Here is a 7,457-nt window from a genome sequence, read left to right as displayed (position 1 = left end):
AAAAAGAAGCATGTGAAGGTGTGAAAACCAGTTGGGCAGTCAGAGAAGGAGTCCTTGCTGGAGAAATTGGGACTAGAGTTCAATTTTAAAGATACATTTGAGAGGTAAGGCTGGGGAACAGAGAAGACAGAAGTCTTCTTGGTGTATGGAAAGGCGATACTAATCCATATAAAGCAAAACAAAATGTGTTCTAAGAAGAGCAAATATTCAATATTACAGGAAGAAAATGGAATAGAGTTGGTAAATCTTAAAAGTTTGATTTTAGCCAGATTATGGAGAGACCTTGAATGCCAGCCTGAGAAATATTTAAAATTTTTAAATGTTTATTTTAAGAGAGAGAGAGAGAGAATGAGAGCTTGTGCATGAGCCAGGGAAGGACAGAGAAAGAGGGAGAGAGAGAATCCCGAGCAGGCTCTGCACTGTCAGCACACGAGCCCAATGTAGGGCTCGAGCTCATGAACCGTGAGATCATGACCTGAGCTGAAGTCAGATGCTTAACTGACTGACCCCCCGGTGCCCCTTTAAATTTTATTATGTAGGCAATGGATAGCCACTGTACATATTTCCTCAGAGAAGTAAAGTAAACCTGACACTGATTTAAGAAGATTAATCTAGAGCGTTGGTAGCACACCAGGAATCCACAGATCATTTATTAGTTTCCTGATAGGCGGTATCCACACATCTGAGATTTGTTTGAGGAAATCACACAGTGGGGCAGATTGCTATATTGATAGATCCTGTTCGTCAAACTCAAATGGATACACAGCACTGCTTTCTTTAATAACTAACTCTCTGGAATAAGTATTTTATACATTGTCTGCCTTGTCTAGACTCTCTTTCTCCTGCCTTTCCAGTCTTTCTCAACTCTCACTGCCCCATCCCTGTGCAAAGGTGCTTCCATTCCCCCCTGGACCATTGAAATACCATATTCCAAGGTGATTCCCCCTTTGTTTCGTCTTTGCCCCATCTTGGGGCTCTAGTCCAAATACAAGGTGCTAGGAGTGATGTGGTAGAGTCAGTGTTTCAAAAACAAGTTAGTGAAGTCCCAGAGGAAAGGAAAGGAAAGAAACAAAAAGGTTGGTACAAGGATACTGAACATGCTTTTAGGCTGAAGAGATGAAGCCAGCAGAGAAAATTATGATACAAAGAAAAGCAAAGGGGCTAAGTATTGGAGCAAAGGCCCAGAGCGGAGAAGCATCATGGTATCTCAACAGAGACACCTGTTACACCAAAACGGGGGAAAAGGAGCAAAGACTTACAAAGTGTCATAGCTGACAAAACGTCAACCCTACCTGCGCCGGTAGCTTCTTAACCTGATCTCAAATCTGGGGATGCTACAGAGGTGAGTACGTACTGGAGGAATGTATTCAGTTCTTTGTTCAATCACCGTTTAGGCCTTTCTATGCTTATTGGGATGTAACTGTGACCCGCTGAACATTAGCGCCTGTGGAACACAGGTTGTACTGGGAACTGGGAAGCTCATGTCAAATTGTAAGAATCTCCCGGGAGATCTCAGGAAGAGCACAGAGTACCGTGCATGGGGAATCTTTTTAATTTGTACTCATTTTTCCTTGGTGGTCTGTTGTCTATGCCCGAGTCACGGTGAGGCCCCAAACCCACAGATTCAGCTCAGCCTTGGCCAGGCTTTGTGGAGTAATGTTAAGTGGTGCTAACATTTAGCTTGTTGGGGAGCACTGAACTTTAGGAGCAGGCAAAGGAGCTGAGTCCAATTACACTGCCTGTAAGAAGACAGTGGGGGTAGTGATTTAGCACGTTTCTTGGAAACTTACTGACCAAATGGACAAAAAAATTAAGTGTACTAGAAGATTTGAGTAACATAATTAATATGTCCTTGATAATAGACTTATACAGAAATATAAATATAAGATATACATAGAAATTTTTTAGCATTGCTGAGTGCTCATCAAACACTCATAAGCCATAAAAACGCTATGTGACAAAGAAGTTTGAACCAATAAAAGAATCAACAGGAAAACTCAATCACATTAGAAATCAGTAACAAAAGGAAAGCTGGAAAGCTGGCACAGATTTGGAAACTAAAATCATAATATTAAATAACCCTTGGGGGAAAGGACCAATAATGATAAATTGATAAAATAACTAGAATGGATTTACCAAATTATTATATGACAGAATTTATGGAATATAGCTAAGGCAGTGTTCAGTGGAAAATGTATAGCTTTAAAGATCTTTACCATAGTAAAAACTGAAGTCAAGTAAACTGTTCAACTAAAAAAGAATTAGTGATGTGCAATGTTAGACCCAGATAGGAAATAAAACAAAAATTATGACAATAAGTTAACATTTATATTACAACATTTATTGACCCAGGCATTGTTATTGATGCTTAACTCACTTGATCCACAATAATAAAGATACATGCAGAGATCACTGAGTCAAAGTAATAAAGAATATTAATCAAACCCAAAACTAAAATAGTTTATTTAAAAATGTTAAAATAAATAAGATCTTTTAATTTTTGCATTGCCTTTCAGCAGATTACCAAGGAACAGATAATTCCTATCCTAGTGATTTATTTCCGGAAAACGGAAAGACATGCCCAATTCATTTATTTCCAGTTTTATTAAGAAATAGTTGACAAACATCACTGTGTAGGTTGAAGGTGTATAGAATGATGGTTTTGTTTAGACCCAATTCATTTTATGAGACTAGAAAAACCATTCTTCCAAACATGAAGAAATGAGAAAGAAAATTATAGACCCTTTTCACTTGCAAATAGAAGTGCCTAAATGCAAATGAGATATTAATCCTACGATGTAACAATGTATCATGATTAAGTAGGGTTTATCTCAGGAATCCAAATATGGTTTATAACTGAGATTCACTCCACCAAATGGATTAAAGAAGAAAAATCACATGTTAACGAAATAGATGCTGAAAGTGCATTTGATAGCATCCAATTCCTATTTATGATTGAAAAAAAAATCTGGACAACTAGAAATAAATGGAAATTACTTAACTTGATTAAAGCCTACTACAAACATTATGTAATACCATTTGATAATATGAGGATCCCTACTCCCATCATTACTCTTCATCATGGTCCTGACTAGTTCAAAGAGATTAAGAGAGAGAGAGAGAGAGAGAGAGAGAGAGAGAGAGACCAAATCAGGATGCTGCACTCCATAAAACCTAAATGTTTTTAGTTGCTTAAAAACCCCAAGAGTTTCTTTCTTTCTTTGGTTTCTTTTTGGTCATTTTCATATTAAATAATACTCTCTTAGAAACAGTCTTTAAAGTATATAAACAAAGTGTCTTCATGGCATCAAAATGTTACTCCAGATCAGGAGGGACACCAGTGGGAGGCGTGTGACTGCAGAGGGCACAGCCCCACTGTGTGCAGGGCTGAGGATGGGCGTGCTCTGGAGGCCCACTTGGCTGGGAGCCACCTTGGGGAGGAACACCCCCGCCAGCAGGACCTGGAACCCTCTCCTCTGCTGCCCAGCCTGTGGCTCAGACCATTCATTTGGTGTCACTTGCCTGGAGTGGACCCCTGGCCCCTGCTGCTTTCTCTCACCTGAGGACCCTTGGGTCCCCACCTCGTCTCCCTGAAACGGGTCTGCTTCTCCTTCCCAGCCTGGGCACCCGACAAGTCCAGGAGAGGATCAGGGAAGCCCACCCAACAGGATAGTCATCGCAGGCTGCCTGGGACCCTGGGGGAAGAGTCTCAGGCTGCCCGATGGGGTCTTCATACCCACAAGTCAAAGGCAAGAACAGAAAGGTGACAGAAGAAAGAAGAGACACGAAAGTCACCACTGGAAATGTTCAGGAAGCAAACACGCCCTCTCAGACCCTTTCACACACGGTGGCTGCGGAGCCATCTATGAAAAATGGCCCTCTGGTCACCCTCTGCCTGGAACCAGACCACACAGGTCAGGTGCGGGGTCACCCAGACTGAAAACCAAAACCAAAGGGAATCAAGAAACTCCAAACGTCACTCGGAAATGAGTGTTTCTGTATCCCTGCGACACCTAGCAGGCCCCGGTGGACTTCTCCATGAGACCGCTTCCCTGAGGCACCTCAACCCCTGCGAGCTGCCACACCTAGGCCACACACTGTCTCAGGGGCTCCCACTTTGGAAGATCAGGCTGCTAGCTGCCTCTCTGCACTCTGTTTATGGAAATCAGAAAACCCTGTGGACCTTAAATCACCCTGTTCTTGGCCAAGTGTCCACTCAGGGGGGAGCCAGGGCGGTGACAGCTGCCACAAGTCCCCCCAGGAGCTGCTGTGCCACGAACAGAGGGTCAGGGCCTGAGGCCGGGCCTCATTGGTGTGACTTGTGGGAGAGGGATGGGAACTTTCCCGCCCGGAGGAGGCGACCTGGGCGCCCAGTTTTCAACAGATGCCACCAGATTAGGACTCAGACCCAAATCCATGTCAACTCTTCAGATCCTGCTGCCGGGAGGAGGTATGACCCTCCCGGGACCATCACAAACTGGGTGAGTGGGCAGCAGAGAGGAAGACCCACTCCTGGGGCCCTACTTTGGCTGTCGAGTCCAGGGTCCTTCTCTTGGGAGAAGCCTGTTCTCTCCTCTGGTGACAGAGGCGTCTGGTCATCTGGGAAAGGCAGCACAGGTAGGGAGGGGCAGGGCTGGGCAAGGCTGCATTTATAGCTCCAGCTGAGCAGGAGGTTGGCCCCACCTCATTAGGGCCCGAAGGCCAGGCCTCTCCTTACACTCTGTGGAGTTTCCTCCCGTTGTGCGGGTGGAGTCTGGCTCTCAGTCCCCTGGGCAGGTGGTCAGTACAACTAGGAGCATGTCCAAGGTCACAGAGTGCCAGGAGGTGGCGCTGGTCACTCCCAGCTCTGGGCATTTAAGGCAAAGCCTCCAGGGGACAGCGCCAGCCCTGGGAAGCGGGGAGGGGGAGACTCTGGGAGCCCCCGCCCACCAGTCCCAACGTGGCATTTCAGGAGCCGCTGGCTTTACTCTGGGGCAGAGTCCAGGCGCCCAGCTTGTTCTACAGCGTGCTCCGAGGTGGTTCCCAGGGTGGAAACAAGCGCACCCTGGCCCCACGTGCTCAGACACAAAAGGGTCAGTGGTCCCCCGCACGGCGAAGCTCAGCTCCCTGTGTCAATAGCGGCTGGTCTGCAGATGCCTCAGCACCAGCTGCACGAGGTCGAAGGTGGTGAAGTTGACGCCCACGGCGGTCAGGCCCTTGAGCCAGTTGCTGGGCCCACGCACGGCGCCCTCCTCCCCCACGGGCGGCCGGCGATGGAGGCGGGCAGGCGTGCAGAGACCCCGGCCGTCCGCCTGAGCCACCGCTGGGCGTCCAGAGGGCGCCAGGAGGCCGGCGGGAGGAAGGAGGGGGCGGGCACGGGCCCGGGGGGCGGGGCTGCGGGCGCCCCCTGAACTCTGCGCGGCCCGAGCGTCTCCTAGGTGTAGGCAGCGCCCCCAGCGCGGTGGGCGCGTATCCGTGGTCGACGGTCTCCGGGCCCACTTCCCGGGAGATGCGGCTGAAGACGGGAAAGATGGCGCTGTACGTTGCCCTTGGGGTCACGGCCACCCTCGCTCCGGCAGGGCCGGGGGTTGGGTCCTCGAAGCCGCGGTCGCCGCAGCCGGGGTGCGGGCGAGGAGGCGGGCCGGGGGCAGGGCTTCCCCACCGCAGCCCGAGCGGCGGCCGCGGCTGCGCGGGGCTCCCGGAGCGCGCTCCACTAGGGGGCTGCGCGGGGCCGCCTGAGCTCCGGCGCCCCAGGCTGAGGATGCCGTCGTGGAGGCAGGTACAAGGTCTCCTTGGCCAAAAATCTTTGTGAAGACACTTGGAAGGTGATTTTGGTTGGGTCCACGGGGGAGATACGGCCGTTTTGGCAAGAGCACCGGCCGGAACCCAAGGCAGGAGGGAGCTGAGAACTTGCCTGTGATCGCTGTCCCACGAGACAGCTGAGGGCGGGACAGCGGCCACCACGGCTTCGCCTCCACAAGTTTATTTCTTGCTCACACTAAACGTTCCTTATGGGTTGGCAGAGGGGTCGGGCTCGTTGTCCCTCGGAGAGGGAGGCTGATGGAAAAGCCATCATCTTAAACATTGCCAGTCATTACGTCTAAGGGAAGATGACAACTTGGGAAGGTCTGGCATCCACAATTAAATGCTGTGGTTCCAAAGCAACAATGTCACTTGCTCAAAACTCAGTTGGCCAGAAATAGCCACATGGCCCCACCCATGTACTGGCAAGGCAGGAAGTGGAATCCTATTAATGGGCCTAGAAAGGGGAAGATAGGGAAATATCGGTGGACATTTCTAACAACTACCACAAAGGCATATTCATAGGAAATGAGGAAAGGACACAAAACTATCTCCTTGTAGATTTATGAGTTTTTACATAAACCAACAAGAAATAAAAGAAAACCACTAAATGATTATGACTAATAAGATCTTGTGGCAGTGTTGCTGAAACATCAGTTTAGAAAAACAAATAGTGGTACTAAATGTCACCTATTATTGGTATTTGATAAAGTAGATTACTTTCTCCTCCAAACACTCGATTCTCTTGGCTTCTATAGAACTGTAGCCTCCTAGTTTTACACCACCTTCACTGGCTGCTCATCTTAATTTTCTTTTTTCATTTCCTCTGCATCTCTGTGCCTTCTTAATGCTGGAATACACCAAGATCAGTCCTTGGACCTTTTTGACCTATTCTCTCTTCCTTGGTGGTATCTTCTAGTTTTTTAAGTTGATATGGTAATGTTACAAATTTTATCTCTTGGACAGATCTGGACTCTCAACTCCAGACTCACATATACAACAGTCTATTCAAATCTCACCAGAGTGTCTGATGACATCTAAAAGGGATCTTACTGACCCCCTTATATAATGGCATCTAAAAGATTAAGGGAGTTTTCTTCCCTTAATGTGTTCTTTAGGAACTCTTCCCCATTTAGTAAAATGACAACTGCATCTTTGAAAACCTTGAAATCATCAGTGACTCCTCTCTCTTCAATACTCCACTGCCCAGTTGTCAACAAATCCAGAATGTGACTCCTCATACCTCCTCCATTGCTACTAATTAGTCCAAATCACCATCATCTCTTGTTGTGCCTATTGAAATAGTCCCTAATTGGTCTTCGTTTTCTACTCTTGCCCCACCTATAGCCTGGTGAAAACATAATAGCCTAACTAAACCTAACATCTAGATCAGTTATGGTATTCATACAGTGGTTTCCCATCCCAGTCAGAGACTGTGCAAGGTAGTGTGTAAGAGCACAGGCTCTAGAATCAGACCCAATCAGTCATGTGACCCAGCTCCCTGATCTTGGGCAAGTTACTTAAGCTATTTGTGCTGTGGCTTCCTCATCATTCAGGTGGGGTTGTCGAGAGGATTAGGTAAATTAATATGTATAATGTCCTTGGAACAGTGCCTGGCATATGGTAATGCAATATGTGTATCAGCTGTTATTTTATTATTATTGTTATTTTGGTAA

At 47.4% G+C, this 7,457-nt stretch overlaps 1 long non-coding RNA gene across 2 annotated transcripts in view; it reads left to right on the top strand.

The window, feature by feature from the left end:
* Positions 1-5,410: 5,410 nt before the first annotated feature.
* Positions 5,411-7,457, top strand: part of LOC125922673 (uncharacterized) — a 288,478-nt gene continuing 286,431 nt past the window's right edge. For both annotated transcript variants that reach the window (XR_007457732.1, XR_007457731.1), the window contains exon 1: positions 5,411-5,517. This is a non-coding gene — a long non-coding RNA (uncharacterized LOC125922673). The remainder of the gene's footprint in view (positions 5,518-7,457) is intronic.

The sequence above is a fragment of the Panthera uncia genome, chromosome B1 (genome assembly GCF_023721935.1).
Source record: "Panthera uncia isolate 11264 chromosome B1, Puncia_PCG_1.0, whole genome shotgun sequence".
NCBI lineage: Eukaryota > Metazoa > Chordata > Mammalia > Carnivora > Felidae > Panthera > Panthera uncia.
This window is presented reverse-complemented; position numbering and strand designations above follow the sequence as displayed.